Source organism: Eleutherodactylus coqui, chromosome 8 (genome assembly GCF_035609145.1).
Source record: "Eleutherodactylus coqui strain aEleCoq1 chromosome 8, aEleCoq1.hap1, whole genome shotgun sequence".
NCBI classification, from domain to species: domain Eukaryota; kingdom Metazoa; phylum Chordata; class Amphibia; order Anura; family Eleutherodactylidae; genus Eleutherodactylus; species Eleutherodactylus coqui.
Window position 1 is genome coordinate 98,208,595 of NC_089844.1, and position 18,634 is coordinate 98,227,228.

An 18,634-nucleotide genomic window follows, 5' to 3' on the forward strand; every position below is an offset into this window, starting at 1 on the left:
TACCGGCGTCAGTGTGGACGGTCTTGACTGCTGTGGTGACAGATGCGACAATTGGACTGGCATACCTCCATCTGTCATGCAGTAGGCACTGCAATGGGCACTGCGCCCCCCGGTGCCCACAGACAGCGACGCGCACAGCATGGAGCTTGAGATGTACGATAGTAGATGAAGGTAGACGGTTCTCTAATAACTGCGTCCATCCTAACAGATGTGCCCTGTCTCAGCCCCGTCAGTTATTGAGGTACACGCACTCTTTGGGGTACATGCACACCCACGATTTTTCTGCGGTTCATTTGAACTTTTGGACTTTTTTTTTTTTATTTTTTTAACTTCGATGGAAATTGTGATAAAAGAAAATCGCAGCGTGTTGTACTGTGAGGCGGCCGCGCACGAACATAGTTTGCTGCATGATGCTTGCATATGACAGTCGCACGGCATGCAGCAAGTAGGCAATGGAATTGCGTATTTGCTGCGGGCCGCCGATTGCCATGCACTATCTTGGGGTATATGTGTGCATAATATCCGCCAAGATAGAACATGCTGTAATTTTTTTCGTGCGCCCATTTCGCACAATATGTGTGATTGGCAACATGACCGCCTATGGCAGCTTGGTACAGTGTATTCCGTGTGCAAAACCTGCGCGCAGAATACTCTGTAACCACACGGTCCTATGAAAGAGCCCTTAGGACGCTTTTACATGGGTGGCAAAATTGCACGATTTTCTGTCGGTGGAACATCGCTACAAAACGCATATTTGTGAAACTCCGTGCTCTTCAATGGTTTCCTTACCATTGGCAATGTTTTTAGTGATGTCATGTTGCGAGGAAAAAAATCGAGGTATGCTCCATCTTTCTGCGATGTGTAGCACAAGTACAGACCCCGTTCATCAGACAGCACGGAGATGGCATGTCCAGTCCTAGTTGTGCCCAAGAACATGTGCAGGTAGCCTGAGGCCGGCTACACAAGAACAGACTTGCAGTTCAGAATCCGCGGTGGGCGTCCGCTCCGTGGAGCTGCAGCACTCGTACCATTCATACCATGCTATGGAAAAGTGCTTCTTCCTGCACACGAGCGCAAATAAATAGTGATTTCCACACAAAGGAAAAATCACAGCATGTGCCATTTTTGCACAGATTCCGCACGGACGGCTTCCATTGAAGTCAATGGAAGCCGTCCGACCAGAGGCCCTTCCGCATTTGACATTGCTATGTAGCCTTGTGGACGGAGCATCATGGCTTGGGGCTGCTTTGCTGTCTCAGGACACATGGCGATCACTGAGGAAACCGTGAATTCTGAGGTGTATCAACACATTACAGGAGATTGTAGGGCCACCAGTCCGTGACCTCGAGCTCAGGAGGCGCTGGGCGATCTTACAATAGAATGACCCAAAGCACACAAATCAAATAAAAATGGTTGGAAAAAAAAGGAACAAATGAAAGTGACGCCTTTGGAATTACCTGGATTTCTGCATTGATTACTAATGAAATGTCTGATTGTCCTCTAAATCACAATTCTACACTAATACAATGTAACAACAGTAATAACACGGAAGCAGTTTGGGTCTTTTATTGATACCAAATAAAGCTTCATTGCTGGAAGATAAATGCTGATGATCCTGGGGGGCAATAATAAACCACAGGGAGTAGATGTAACATAGTAAAGGGTCCGTCAGGTGAAAAGATGCATGCCCATTTGACCTCCAGCATGTCAGCATCATTTGGCATCTGTAGTAACCAAGACACTGTCTGCAGAGCTCTATATAATCTAGCACAAACACAAGACAAGAGTAGCCACAACTGGATCTGGTTTCCACCTGGTAAAGGTTTGGCTAATCGAGACTCCTGTCTATGAGTTACATATCGCTCTTAGGGCTTATTCAGACGACCGTATATTGGCCGGGTATTTACGCCTGGCCGATATACGGCGTCTCTCTCTGCAGGGGGAGGAGGCTGGAAGAGCCAGGAGCAGTGCTCTGAGCTCCCGCCCCCTCTCCACTATTTGCAATGAGAGGAGGCAGGACAGGGCAGGGCTAAGTGGAGTGAATTAGCTCCGCGCCGGCTCCCCTCATTGCAAATAGTGCAGAGGGGCGGAGACGGGGCGGGAGCTCAGTGCACTGCTCCCGGCTCTTCCAGCCTCCTTCCCCTGCAGAGAGGGACGCCGTATATCGGCCGGCATGAATACGGTCGTCTGGATAAGCCCTCAAGAGAGGTTTAAGGTCAACTTCCTGTATGAAATTGTACAATTGCAATATATTTTGCATGTTAAACCTACGTATTTGTGCAACGCTTGATTTGTGTTTTATGCCTTTTTATATACGTTATTTAATGTTGTTTGTACATACATATGCCTTTCTGAACTGCAGCCCCACCCACGGGGAGGAGTCACGGTCTTACCTTGGCATTAATGTTCTGTATTTAAACAGTTGCCGTTTGTATTGTCTCTTCGCAGTTGATAAAGGGGAACAGTATTCCACAATCCGTATTGTGTAAGGCACCTTTTGCATGGAGTGTTTTATCGTTTGCATGTGTGAACGATGGCAGAGTTCACCTGTGCAGCCCGTTTATACAGGCAGGTAAATTGTTAGCAGTGAATGTGAACAACTGAACACCCGCTGTTTACACGCAATGAAGTGAATAACCTTTATGTCGGCATAAAATGAATGACAAACGAGAAGTGAATAAATTCTCGTTTGTCGTTCAGTCGTTGGCTGTCTGTTGAGCCAGTTGACAGATTTCCCCCCGGCCGACACTATTTCAGGCTGCAGCTTATATATGCCACAACCAGCTGAGGGAATGGGCAAGAAAACGTGAGATTTAGCCACGACCATGCATTTTTTGGCCGTGATGCGGCTGGCAAAAAAACCCACAATGCCTGTGAGAAGGAGGCCTTAAAGACATTTTTGACAAAACAATTACTTTTATTAACAAATACATTAATTATATCACCAATGTTATTGTGGAGATCTGCGCTGAAGACTGTTTGACGATCCCATCCTTGGTACTCTATATCTGACAATTGGCTTCCTGATGAGGCTGGCACCTGATGTCCCAAGGACTGCTGTCTAATGCATGCCCTGCAATAGTGCTGTGCCTATATTAGTATAACATTAAAGGTGAGCCTTTCTAATCCCTTCCTTGTACCACTTTTAGAGAGACCTGAAGATAGTACCCCTATGTATGCCTGTATGTTCTTTTTTTGTTTTTCCTTATTCCAAGCCACTACTGCATGGTTTTCTTCAGTTGCAAGACCTGATTAACCAGCAGATTTACAGGCTAGTAAAAGCCATTAATAAAAAAAAAAAAGTATTCAGACGACTATTTCTGATTTCCTCCTATTATCCATTGTTCAAAATAGCAGTATAATATTGTCACAGTAATTAAATGGGTTTTTCGGGTGTTAAACAATTTTTAAAAAATAGATCCAAATCTGCTAAAATAATAAAAGTATATAAATACCTGTCCTCGCCCCTCACCCCCGGCAATCCAGCACTGCGGTCCTCCGGTGTTTGTTCTGGAACGGCTACCACCTGACTGCTACTGCCAATCAGAGACCGCAGTGGTCAGGTGCCATTCTCCTGGCATCTCTGCTTAGATGTTGGAAGCCATGATGCCAGGAGAACAGCAGCTGACCGCTGTGACCTTTGTTTGCAGCAGTCAGGTGGTAGCTGTGCCAAAGCAAATACTGGGAGGACTGTGGGGCTGCAGCGCTGGATCGCCTGGCCTGTGGATGGGTAACTAATACTACTTTCATTATTTCAACAGATTTGGCTTTATTTAAAAAATCTGCGGTGTTGCCCCGCAGCTATTAGGTTCTATTGACCTTAATAGTGCAATGCTCACGGTGTGGAATTCCGCCCCATGAATTCACCCGTACTCACCAGCGGCATGCTCTATTTGCCGCGGGCGTACCCGCAGACGACTTCCATTGTAGTAAATGGAAGCCGTCCATCAAGCTATCTTCCGCTGTAGCACAGCGTCAAAACGCTTCCCCGCCTACCGCGTCATATGACGCGGCCGGCGCGTCATGTGACGCAGTGGGCGAATCATATGACACGCCGGCCACATAATGCGCTGTACTGCGCATGCGTGCCGGAGCGTCATGCGGGACGTCGGGCGGCGGATCCGGAGGTAAGTATGGGGTCTCTGTGGGGGCGCCGTGACGGGCTCCGCTGCGGAATTCCGCTTGCGAAGCCCGTCACGGCCGTGGGCACTAGGCCTAAATCAGGATGAATGAATCAGATGTCCAGTAACTGGATCATTTGTTTGTAAATAGCATTAATGGAGTCCAGTAGTGTATATAAAGAGATTGGCAGTAAATAGGTAAAACAAACAGTGGTAAGGGAAGTCCAGGACATTTGGCCCAAGGTTGGGACAGAAGTCATTAGCATTGTTCTTACCTCCACCTGAAACTTCCTGAATAACTTGTGGCCTGTAAGAATGCCATAGAGGATAAACCATGTACCAATCTGTTCAGCTCCTCCTGCTCGAAGGAACACGATGTTCACCGACCAGGCTGCATCTTCAGTGTGGCAGGTTACCTTTAAAACTAAACACAGCAGCAGCACAATTCTTTGCTCCTTGATACATTGGAACAATCTGAGGGGTGTGCAACCAGGACTATCTCAGAACAGGTGTTGTGACTTCAAATATTTACTGTACTCCTTTATATATCGCATACATATTCCACAGTGTACACAGATGTTACCACTAAGGCCTCATGTCCATGTTGAAATTATATTTAGCAAATCCGCGTGTGAAAATAAACGCAAATCCGCATCCCATAATAAAGCATTGACCATCCGCGGCTAATTAAATAGCTGCAGATGGTATTTTGAGTGATTTGCGGATTTCACACGCGTGAAAAAAAAGGCGACATGCTCCATTTTAGTGCGATCACGCGTGCGGGAGCTTACAGGTGCGGGAGCTTACAGGGCTCATATCTCAGTTGATCTACCACATGAAAAAAAAAGACAATTATAGTGCATCAGCAACAGAAATCCGTGCCGGCCTGATTTTCCCCGTGGACATGAGGCCTAGGCTGGCTGTCCATGGGGGAGGTTTCATTGCGAGATCCGCGATGATAAATTGCACGCGGAGCTCTCATGACATGCTTTCTATAGGATAACTATGGAAAGTGCAGCCTACTGCACACGAGCGGAAAATCAGAGCAATTTTCCGCTTGCGTGATTAAAATAGCGGCATGCCGCGGTGAGCCTATCATTAGTATAGGCTCAACACGGAGACCTTTTAGTGCTCCCCCCACCTTCCCCGCAGCAGAATATCGCTAGCGATATTATGTCGCGGCCGTGGACAGGTGGCCTTACTAACAGCAACCATAGTTCTTGAAAATCATAAAGAATTGAGACTCAGGATATAACAGAGTATATTAAAGGGCTTTTCTAGGCATTTACTATTGATGACCTATCCTCCAGAGAAGTCATAAATAGTTGATCAGCTGGTATTCAGCAGTCAGGTTCCCCATTGATCAGCTGATTCTTCGGCCCACTCTCAATTGTCATCAGAGTACAAAGTGTAATAGAACAACTTCACTTCCATTGAAATTAAAGGGGTTTCCCAGCACTAAACTATTGATGACCTATCCCTCAGGATAGGTCATCAATAGTTGATCAGCAGGGGTCTGCAACTCAGGATCCCAGATGATCAGCTGACTGAAGTAGCAGGTTGAATGTCGCTGTCAGTTCAATCCATACCAGGCACAGTGCAGTACATTGTATAGCGGCTATGCCTGTTATTGCAGCTCAATCTCAATAACTTGAATGGGATTGAGCTGCTCTCAGGCCATGTGATGAAATAATGGAAGTCACTGGCCTAAAAAGAGGCTACAGCACTTCTCCAAGTGTCACAGCCTCTTCAATCAGCTGATCAGTGGGGATCCTGAGCATCGGGCCCGCCAGTCAACTATCCTGAGGACAGGTCATCAGTAATATAATCCTGAAAAACCCCTTTACTGGGAGGGATGCCTTCTATTAGAATGTATTAATATGTAGCAGAAATGGTCCAGATTTTGAAGTGGATTTTGGTGCAGATTTTACACTGTGGAGAATCTGAACATACCCTTTCACTTCCAGCTTCGATCTCTGTGCGGAACCAGAAGTGTAATAGAAGGCATCTCTCCCATTGATCCCAGTGGGAGCAAAGCCTTTCTATTACGCTTCTGGCTGTGACCCCGATGACGACATCCGGCTTTGCTGCACTTCCAGTGGCCCGTAGGATCACCTGAATGTTAGGGATCCCGATTGATGGATTCCCGCTGCTCAACTATTCATGAAATATCCTGATTGTAGGTCATCAATAATAAATGTCCAGAAAACGCCTTTGAGTTACATAACTTCTCATTATATTATAAAACTCTATTTACATAAGGCTAGAAAACCCGTTAAAAACTAGGAGGCTGTGACCAGGTCTACAGTCTGCGAGAGCTATGATATGTCATGCCATTTTCGTGTGCGCTGTGCCTTTTGAGGGCTATGGGGGCAGTGTGTGTAATTAATCATTTACATGGTATTGTGTATAGTGTGAGTTGTTGTGATAGCAGAGAGGCGCATGTCACGGTCACTCGTTGAGAGCTTTTTTTGGAGTATTTTTGATATTGCCTAATTAACAGATTTACTAATTAGAATCCCATGAAAACAGGAAAGTAAATTTCCATCTTCAGAGCGCAACTGAAATAAACTAAGTTAAATGAGTCTTCAGCTTGATGAAAAGGTAATAAAGTGACATCCATTGAACCATTTATTTCTTATATTCCTGGCTGCATTATGTGTTTTGGGGGAAACTTCTTTAAAAGATTACTTTCCAAGCAGACTGGTTACCGGAGAACATATGGAGAATGACAGCCTACTGAAAGAAAGGAGCAGAAGGACTCCATAGGGCTTCCAGCCTGAATGTCTGTAGCTTTGTTGACAGCTTCAAGAAGGGGCCATTAAATAATGGAGCTTTGCAGGTGAGAAATCATCGTTGGTAGAAAAGAACTGCAAATTCCTAGAACTTTACCCAGAAGAAAAAGAGGTTTTTTTCTAGGTTAATAAGTTTCTTCGAGGTTAATAGGTTACATTGTGTTATGACCTTTCTACTTCACTAACTTTGTGTAGAACTTCTTTTTGGGCTGCTGTGGTGAACGTCCTGCCTAATGCACTGATTGTCTAGAGGAAGTAGATTAATGTAGCATTAAGCCTTCTTTTTCAGCTGTTTACAGACCAGGGGTGAATTGGCATGGTCATTTTAAATAAACATAGAATAATGCAAGGTACAGCAGTGGAGTGGCTGCATAATGCTGTTTCCTGCATTTTGTTAAGGTGTGGCGTCTGTCTGTGCTGGAGAGAAGAAAGCTGTCAAGGCCTCAGTAAATGGCTTGTTGACTCTAGAGCTCCCATCTGTCAAACCGTGCTAAGGAGGTAAAGCAGAGTTAGAAAAGTCTGAACATCAATTCTCCATGCCCTAGGTAGGATCTCGATCTGTTTGCTTTATAGCAGTGGACACGGCTTGATTGCACTTGATAGATCACAAGTTCCATTAGCCAATACTTTATTTTTCATTTATTTGATTTTTAAGTTGACAGTAATATTTTTCTTACTACATTTACGTAACTAGATTTTTCTTTTACAAAGGTAGAGATAAAAAAATAATAGCGAAAAAAATCACTCTCTTGTCAGAGTCGCTTGGTTTTTAGCTCACCTGAAAAGGAAACTGCTATTGAGCTTTGTGAACAGGCAGTTGTTCATCTATGACTGCCTGTTTGCAGTGAATGGAGGTAGGCGACCGGCAAAGATCTCTGGCATGTGCCATTCCCTTTCACTGAGCGATGATCGTTCCTGTAGAAAAGCACAGGAGCGATAGTCTGTGGGATGGCTGTCAGTGCTTGTGCAGCCAATAGTCGTCCCAAGTAAAGGTACCTTTGCGTTTGATTTAAAGGAACTGCAACAAGGCACAGTAATAAAAATAAAATCCGATATTACATAATTAAACCTAAGTTGGTGTTAGGCTTCTTTCCCACGAGTGTATATCCGCCGCCGTTTTCACGGTCGGCCGATATACACTACGTTGGCAGAGCTAAAACTGGTGAACGGGCACAAAAATCAAGCGCTTGTGTGCATATTCAGACGGCATGGGTCCTGGCGCATATTCCTGAGACTACGATGCCGTCGCTCCTTTTCACTCCCTCCCCATCGCAGGCTCACTTATCAACTCCTCTCTGCTCGTTCTTTGCAATAGGAGGTAATGGGGAGGAGCTAAGTGCTATCCTGTCCCACCTCCTCCAATTGATGGCTATGGACAAGGGGTGGAGAAAGGGCAGGAGCTTAGCTCCGTCCACATCCAACCCCTTGCCCACAGCCAGCAATGGGAGGAGGCGGGATGGGCCAGCGCTTAGCTCCGCCCCCTCCCATTGCAGAGAGCAAGCGTGGAGGAGAGGACAGGTGAGCCTGCACGGTAGGAGGAGAGCAATGGGAGGGAGTTTAGCAGCCATGCAGCAGCCGACGTATTCCAGCCCAAAAGATAGTTCCAGGACTATCTTTTGGGCCCAACGTAAAAACGTCTGGTGCTATATTGGGCTGGCCAGGTGCTTCTACGTCTCAAGAATACGGCCATGTGATCTGATGCATTGGAATCCAATGCATCAGATCACAGCGTATATTGGCCGACCATGAAAACGGCCAGCTGATATACGCTCCTGGGAAAGAAGCCTTAGGCTGGATTCACACGAACGTATATCGGCTCAGTTTTCACGCTGAGCCGATATACGTCGTCCTCATCTGCAGGGGGGGGGGATGATGGAAGAGCCAGGAGCAGGAACTGAGCTCCCGCCCCCTCTCTGCCTCCTCTCCACCCCCTCTCTGCCCCTCTGCACTATTTGCAATGAAAGGAGGCGGGGCAGGGCTAAGTGGCGTGAATTAGCCCCGCCCCGATCCCGCCTCTCCTCATTGCAAATAGTGCAGAGGGGTGGAGAGGAGGCAGAGAGGGGGCGGGAGCTCAGTTCCTGCTCCTGGCTCTTCCAGGCCCCCCCCCCCTGCGGAGAGAGCCGACGTATATCGGCTCGGCGTGAAAACCGAGCCGATATATGTTCTTGGGAATGCACCCTTAGAGCGAATAAACTGAATACTAATTCCAATTGACAAAATATACCTATTTTTCAAAAAAAATTCACTTTTACTTCCAAAACTACACAACGTGCGCAAGAAAAATTGTGTGTTTAAACGCACTTGGTGTTACCTGATTAGTTGCCAATGTTCACTATACACAGATAGCAAACACTATTTCCTGATTGAATGTGTATCACAGTATAGATTATATGAAGGTGTGACTGCAGTTCACACCCTCAGGAACACTGCACCTATGCCAGGATAACCTGACCAACACCTAAAACAACCCCCAGTCATCAGTGATATAAACATCAAAGCTACTTGTTCATACAGATGTAATTGTTCTCAGCCAGCCCCTCAGGGTGGCCTTACATGTCACAACTATTGATACTTGTCCCGTTAAACACGAGACCCGACAGGGTACTGAATGAGAAATCACTCATTGCTAGTTCCTTCATTCCACTCACTGAAACTTTTTGGCTCGCACTTTTTTAACAGGCAGTGGTTCATCTAGTGAATGGAGGTGGGTGGCCGGAAGAGATCCTCAGCACGCTCCACCTCCATTCACTGAAAAACTTTAATTCCTGAGTAAAAGTGAGAAGCGATAAATTGTTGGGATGACTGTGGGGGGATAGGGGGGGGGGGCGCTCATGTGCCTGACAGTTGTCCCATGTAGAGTAACCCTAACTGAACCACCAATGAGATCTTGCACATCCTAGTATGATTTCCAGTCATTATAAGTGATCTCTCATAGCTACCTATCAGCCATATTGGTCTCCCGGGGCTTATCTTCCTACGACTAGTTCCCTATCAAGTTCTTCTACCTTCCACTCTCAGGGATTCCTGGTGGTCAATCACATCGTATCTCTGTAGAAGCACTTTTTCATCTCTGGAAATAGGCTTTAACAATTTCCTTATTCCTTGTATCAGAAAGTGTTTATATAAATCCAAACATTCTGTTCCTCAAAAACTATATATATGCATTGAATGGGAACTTTATTAGACACCAGACCATTATTGGACCTTCACTGTGTAGAAATTAGACCTGTGATCTCAGAGTGCAATATGGAACCAAGAGAGCAAGTTTTCTGCAGACCAGTTTCATTGTGAATCCACAGTAAATCGGGACAATCAATCGATCTAAGCTACTTTGAACGAGGCTTGGTCATTGGTGCTAGGCTAGCTGAGACCAGGACTTCACAAACTTGCAACCTGGTGTGGTTTTTTCATGTTGAAAACATAGTGAAAATAGTGTGAGCAAGGAAAAGCACCTAGCAAAATGGGATCCTGTAGACATAAACAGCTTGTCAATGAAAGGGGTCAGAGGAGGATGTCAGGAATTGTTCTGACGGTGCATATGCAAGCAAATTGTAACCGATTACAATGCTGGTGCTCCAACTATCAAGTCTGAAAGTGCAACTCATTGTTCCCTAGCATGCATGGGCTATAACTGCAGATGACGAGTGTCATTGTTGTCGAAGAGAGATAAAAAGGCAAAACTCCAGAACACAAAAATTGGATCACTAAGCAGTGGAAAAACATTGATCAGATTAATTCAAATTTGTGTTGCTTCATGCAGATGGGAGGTCAGAATTTGTCCCAACCATGATGAATCGATGAACTTTCCATGTCACTCGCTCAGAACATATTAGTACCTCCATCTAATTTGCGGAAACTTTTCTGTCCGTCTTTACAAATATTCCAACGGAATGATTCCGACACCCAGTGAAATCTGTGCCACAATAAATTGCTGCAGTCCTGAATTCCAAACAAGGTCCAAAGTGCTACTCGAACGAATAAAGTGGCAATTCCATGTATGATGTCTATTTGAAACAGCGCTTATTTCCTCTCTGCTGTTCAAAGCCATTTGTAGCCTCTCATGCGCTTTACCTTGGCAGCCCGTGGCCTCTTCCCTTCCATTGATGAAAAGGTATTCCTAATAGTATGTGTTCTCTGTGGAGCCTTAGGAAACGGGCAAAGCTGTCAAAGATAGCCAGGCACTCAGTAGGGTACGCAGAAATAGTTCTTTGCATTATTTACTTTGTTCACAACTAGAGATGAGCGAGCGTACTCGGAAAAGCACTACTCGCTTGAGTAATGTGCTTTATCCGAGTATCGCTGTGCTCGGGTCTGAAGATTCTGGTGCCGCTGCGGCTGACAGGTGAGTCGCAGCGGGGAGCAGGGGAGAGCAGGCGGGAGAGAGGGAGAGAAAGATCTTACCTCCGTTCCTCCCCGCTCTCCCCTGCAGCTCCCCGCTCCGTGCCGGCACCCGAATCTTCAGGGACGAGCACAGCGATACTCGGATAAAGCAAATTACTCGAGCGAGTAGTGCTTTTCCGAGTACGCTCGCTCATCTCTATTCACAACAGATATAAATTTTGTTTCATGGCTTCTCTATGTCACTAAGGCCTCATGCCCATGAACATGTCGGTAAAATATGCGGGTATCACATGCACACGGTGACTTTTACTGACTCTCTTCACCGCGTAGCATGCAGCCGTGCAATGCCTGTGTGGTACGCGGCGAAAACACGGTCATGGACATTAGCCCTAAGAAATAGTTTTATCATTTTTACAAAACAACCCCAAGTACTATGAGTGCAAAAACTAGTAAAAAAAAGTCTTCAGCTACCACAATAAGCCTAAAAGGTTAATAAAGCTATAGTTATTTACCAGCATGAACAGAAAAATATCTAAACATAGGGGCAGTATTAAGGGAAAGCCCTTATTTTACTCTCCGGTTTTTAAAAATAAGCAGGAATGCTTATTAGACGGCCGATTAGCTCCTAGAAATGCCTTTAAGATTCCAATTCATCACCACATATGAATAACATTGTCTGCTGCTTTATTACAAGTCATTTTAAATTGGGTTCTCTGGTAATTGGGAGCAATGGGCCATTATATCCCAAAAGACTAGTTTTCCTATTAATGTTATTTAAGGCCGCCCTCAATAAAATTGATTCACGGTTTTTAGAACTGAAGTAAAGGAACTGGGAATTCATTTTGCTTTGTTTCCATCAAGAGTTTCAATTACTTAGGACAAACCAATTTAGCCAAAGTGCAAAGGCTATGACTACATAGCACACCTAGCAACCAAGAAGGGCTTAATCAGCCCAGTCTTTTTACCCTAATGTACTAGTTATTATTTGAGCTCCTCTATTTCTTCATGTAAACATTTCTAGGGTGATGCATAGGGGCAATTCATTCATTCTGCTAGTTTAAAAGAATCTAGTGGCTGTTGTTGTTAGCCATTTAGTCGTTCACGGCCCTTGGCGACCCTGAAGGCGAGTTCCCTCCATGTTTTTCGCTATTGCACGGCTTCTTTCAGTTGTGTGATATCCATGCCAGTATCAGCTCTGACAGTGTCGGCCATCGTGTCCTTTGGCGGCCGGGTCTTCTTTTGCCACTGATCCATCCAAGCATTATAGATTTTTCCAGCGACTCTGCTCACATTACATGGCCAAAATTCGTGAGTCTGAGTCTGGTCATCTTGCCCTCCCAGTGATATATCGGGTCTTATACGATTCAGGACTTCTCTGTTTGCAGCACCTTTCCCCGGGACCACAGCTCAAGCACACCACTCCTTTTTCCATCAGCTTTTTTTGCAGTCCAGCTTTCACATCCATACATGGCTATGGGGAATATGATGGTTTGCACTATCCCGCATTTAGTTGCTATATCGATATCCCTACTTTTCCAGATTTTGTCCATGTTTAGCATTGCGCTTCGCCCCAATGCTATCCTACGTTTTATCTCTGGCATAAATTCTCCAGCCTGGTCATTTTTTGAGTCTTCTTTAAATTCAGGTAGAGGCCCATTTTTTCACTTTCAGTTTTAATCTTCCATATCAGCTGCTTTAGACCAGCTTCTGTCTCTGCAAGCAGAGTTGTGTCATCCACATAATGGAGATTGTTGATGTTTCTTCCACCTATTTTCACCCCAATTGCCAATTCTCCTAGGTTCATTTTACGCATGATCGCTTCCAGGGTACCTGGGATTAATTTTACAGTTTCCATCCAAAGTTCTGCATCAGTAAGGATGAACCCATCCTAATGACCATGTGAAGGCTGTAACACACTGCCCGTCCACAAGAACTTTACTATGGCCAAAAGTTTTTCAAAATGTAGTTCATATGTTTTTCTATAAACTTGAGGAAAAAAGTTTTTCTGCCAGTAAAAAGCAAAGCTTACCTTTCAAATTTTGAATCAAATCTGGTGTCAACATTATGTTTAATGCTTCCATATTATTACAATTGATCTTATTAGTATTATTGAGTACTTTATGGTCAAAGCTGTTAGGCCTCCCTCACACAGGGCGTTTTATACAGCGTTTAGCGCTGCCTTCTCAGCCCAGCACTAAACGCTGTACAACACTCCCATTCATTTCAATGGGGCTGCTCACACAGGGCTGAAAACGCAGCGCCTCCCAACGCTGCTTTTTAACAGCGATGCATGTTCTATTTTGGGGCGTTTTCAGCCCGGCATCGCCCATTGAAATGAATGGGCAGCGGTTTTAGCACTGCTGAAAACGCGGCAACACTTGGTGCCGCGTTTTTGGCAGCGTTAACTGTTCGCCGATTTTCGGGGTGAGGGCTTGTAATAGAAGCCCTCACCCCGAAAATCAGTCCCAGCTAGGTAGAGAGAAAAAAAGAAAGTAAATACTCACCTAGCCGCTGCAGTCCGGGTCGCGGCCGCTGGTCTCTGCCACTGATCCGGGCTTCCTCAGCACTCCCAAGTCTATTGCCGGAGGCCATGTTTGAGAACCCACGGCTCCAATCACATCCCTTCATTGACTGTCTCAGCCAATCAGAGCTTGCCGGCGCTGATTGGCTGAGACAGTCAATGAAGGGCTGTGATTGGGCATCAAGCAAGCGCCGACAACCAATCACAGCACTCTATTGCCGGAGCCAGGGTTCTCAAACCTGGCCTCCGGCAATAGACTTGGGAGTGCCGAGGAAGCCCGGATCAGCGGCAGAGAGCAGCGGCCGCGACCCGGACTGCAGCGGCTAGGTGAGTATTGCTTTTTTTTTTTCTTTTCAGCATTCTTGGCTGCGTTTTCAGCCGAGCTGAAAACGCAGCCAAGACGCTGGCATAAAGTATGCCAGCGCTGCTGAAACGGGGAGGAATCTGCAGCAAACGCAGCATTGCAAAACGCTGCGTGTCTGCAAACGTCCTGTGTGAGGGAGGCCTTAGAGATAATTATTGTTCATATATGAAAAATTGACAACATGTATCTTCTCCTGGGGCACATGTATACACAACACTGTCTAATCAGTGCTGATGGTGGTAGACAGTACAGGTATTTGTAATGTCCAAGAGGAATAACAGAGGAACAGCACGATGCAGAGTTTTAAGTAAAGATGCTCCCATTGTTTTGTTATGAAGAATGTAGGTAATTACTAAAAGAAACAAAAAAGCAGATTCGACTGGTCCTTTTCTAGGCCGGGCTCACACAAGCAGGCCAGATTCCGCATGCAGGTAGGTCTGCAGCAGATTCCGGCTGCTGACCCTGCGTACCTCCCTTAACTATACTGTGGATGACCGCGGAGGCTCGCAAGTGGTCATATGCAGTACAGTGTTTTTTTGCTTATTTGTATTTCCCACGCCATCACTTAGCGATGACGTGGGTACCCGCAGCCCATACTCAATGTTAATTGCATATGGGCTGTGGGTTGGATGCCTCCATTGACATCAACGGAGGCTGTCCGAGCAGATTCCGTGGCAAAATAGAGCATTTAGCGATTGTTCTTCAGCTTGTGGAATATGTAATTCGTATCCGTGAGTGTGAACGAAAAATCGAAAATGCATGCCTTTCAATGCGCACATTTTACCGTGGATCGTGATTGCGGAATCCGTAATACAAATCCACTTGTGTGAACATGGAATTAGGGTCCTTTTACTCAGGATGATTGTCGAGTAAAGAACCCAACAGTGGTCCCAGCAATAATCGCTCAGTAAATGGGGGCGGAGCAGGCTGGTGATCGTTCCGCCCGCCCGTCTCCATTCATAATAAATCGGCCGTCATTCATAGATGAATGACAGCCTGCTTACACAAGCCTATCGTCATTTGATCTTTATGCCTGCACAAGCTGAACAACAAAAGAGGAGCGAAAAAATGATTGTTCATGGTTCAGTTGCTGCTAGCATTTACACAGAACGATTATTGTTCAGGTTCCTGTGATCAAGCGAGAATCTGAGCGATAATCGTTCTGTGTAGAGATGCCCTTAGCAACAGGATTTCACATGGATATTATGAAGTATGTGGTGGATTAAGGATTATGTTTTCAATATATTATCCTTTCCTTACTTTATACAAGTCCTACTTGTTCCTTATTCATAAAGGAGTCAAATGATGGTTAAGCAACTTTTATAGACTACTTAGATCCACGATTAAGACAGCAATGTGTCTATAGTTTGTACAATGTTTATAAACTTTACTGATTTTGGTATTACTATTAAATAGGTCAATGGTATTAAAAGTTCTAGATCTTCTTCAGAAGTTTTTCTCATTATAATCCTCAGCTATTTGTGTTCTAGATTGCTCCTAGTTTATGTGACAGGAAGATGCTACTTCAAGTAAACCATATTAGCTCTGCTAGAAGTGATATCTGAGTCTTTAAGTCAAATCACATTCATACGCTCCACTCTATTGGTTGTAAGCATGCTGCCCTCTCTCATCTTTCTTCCTACCTCACTAATCACTCGTACAGCGTATCATTTTCTGGTTTTACTTCTTTTCCTCTTCTTCTTGCTTTTCCTTTATTTTTTCTGTCTACATGGCCCCTACTGGACAAACTATCAGCAGATTTGGTTTTCGGTACCATCTCTACTCTGATGGCACCTGAGTATACATCTCTTCCTGTATCATCACCCCTCCACTACTACAAAACACCAGTGATTGACTATTGTCTCCAACATCATGTCCTCGCTCTATTAGAAACTGAATCTTTCAAAAACTGAACTTCTTGTGTTTCCACCTAACATGTCAGTGTGCAGTAACTCCATAACTCCTTGGTAGTATGCCTACTGTCTTGGGGATGTTTAACTCAGATCTCTCCTTCAATCTCTATATTCAATCACTTGCACGCTCATGTCACCTGCACCTCAAAAGCATCTTCAGAATCAGCCCTTCTCTTTATGTGGAAACAGTAACACCTCTTAGGGACCTTTCACTCAGAACAGAATTGTCTGCACGATGCAGTACAGGTGCGGATTTTGTCAATTAGTGTGGATTTTGTAGCGTTTTTAACTGCGGATTCGTGGGCGAACAGTAAGGAAAGAGGAAGGCAGGAAAGTATATAAAAATCATACCTCCTGACTTGGCAGTTCCTGTCCTGTGAACCCATAACTCTATTTTATTGAGCTCAGAGGACCTGACAGATTCCCTTTAACCCCAAATGGCCAGTTCCTGTTGGCCAAACTCCTTTCAAGTGTAATTGAGCTGCAATACCAGACACAGAATGTGAACAAAAGTAGTGCCAGAAGATAGTGACCCCAGAGGATAGACCTATGCTGATCATCTGGAAACAGCTTATCTTACAGATAGGCTTTCAATCATTTTTAGTAAGAAGCTCCTTTAAGTAGTTCACTGAGTATTTTGTAATGAAAATTGTACAGGGCAATGGTGAAAAGGGCTCGTAGAGGGTATGGTATGCTTACATGCATGTGCCAGCAGCCTGGTGCCCATGTAAATAATTATAATACTCATCATTTTTTTTCCTTGGGTTACTAAACACACAAAAATTATTGTATACACTTGTACATGGAGGGGGTTAAAGTCTAGGATGGTGAAGCAATCATAAAGTATGTGAATGAAAAGCCATAGACCATTGAGGCAAAAGAAAAGTGGCCCCATTCTCATTCTTTGATTGGCGGGAGGGAGTGTAAACATGGGGACAATTGGCATTGCAGGCACAGTGGACATAGCACAGTTAGAGCACTAATTACTGCTATGGCCAAGCTTGCCTTTGTATTTGAAAGAGGAGTTTTGAATGTAAGGTCTGCACATTGGCCCTTTCACCAAGTTCGGCTAACACTTGAATAGCATTCATGCTTCTGCCCTGGTCCTCCTCAAACACCCATCTACCTCCTCCCCCTTTTCTTTTTCTTTTTCTTAGTTTTCTGATGGCATTTTCTGTCCATGTTATGCTCAGCACTAAATGCATCTTGACTGCCCCCACGGCCGACTGGAGAAGCACAAAAGCAGACCATCCACTGGCTACAGTAACGCCATTGTGTATACTAACAATGTACTAATTGGCAGTGACAATTGAGTGTTTGTGAAGGAAACTTGCAAGAGCAACGAAAGGGAGGGGGACTCGGCTATTTAAATAGGCAGACTCTTATTAAGAATGGAGAAAGAGAAATGAGAATGACAAACCAGCTTCGTCATAAATTGGTTTTCTCTGAAACTTGCATAACTGTTAAGAAATCAGTATGAAAATTGATTGCTTGGTATGAGAGTCTGGGGACTAGAAGAGAGTTTATGGATGAATGGGTAGAGAATAGGACCTTTTTAGATGTGCCAACCTTTCTCCTCGTGAAGAGCCAGTGTATGACTGAGGGTACCACTTATATGCTCATGGGAAAGGAACACAAACAAAAACCAGGAGCTAGAGGGTACTGCACCTCTTCTGTCTATAAAGATCCATCTGTACTTGGCTTTTAAGCACAAATCTTTGAAGTTAGTATAATGGCATTATTGCGCATTTAGATACTTATTGGTCTAGAAGGATGTGGTCTACAACCAAAGGAGCACTGGTTTAATTTAGGGGGAAATCATTTCCAAATGTTACTTAGCTATCAATCGAAGAAACAAGATTCACATATACAGTAGATCTGTAACCCCCTACCAATAGTGCAAGTTATTAGGTAAGATGTTACACATTAATTTTACATTGTAGTGAAATAGTGCAAATGGAGTTAAAGGAGTTCTCCCTGTTACAACATGCAAAATGACTTTTTTCAATTAGAATACTTAAAAAATGTTCCTGTGTCTTGATACTGCTGTTGCATACGTGTTGTAGTGCCCTCTATGCTGGGAATGGGGCTGTGATGTATGGGAGTAGTCAGTAGTGCAATAGGAGCTGCAGTGCTTTGCTAGCTGTGTGACCAAAACCTTCTACGGATCTGTGGGGGTCCTGGAAGTTGGACCCTCACGATAAGTGGTGACAATGTTCCATTGTTTCCTATATGGGAATATATGTTTAAAGGGGTTCTGACATGAAAAAAAAATGTACTTACCTTGCCTGGCCAGGATTGATCGTCAGGCATGTCCCCTCCATGGGGCATCTTCTTCTGCAGCTTCTTGAAGCAGAGCTGGAGCGGTCAAAATGACCGCTTCCTGCTCTGCTCCGTCTGTGAGCCACTTTCAAGGTGAACGGACTGGCGCCACGTCACAAGCAGTGCTTGCTGTGGGCGGCCCATCCATCCTGGCTAAACTTCAACTTCTGCGTGTGCGCAGTGGAGGGCACCTGTCTTCTGCGCAGTGGAGGGCACCTGTGCTCAATCCCGGAGGGGGGTGGCCCGTCCTGGCTCAT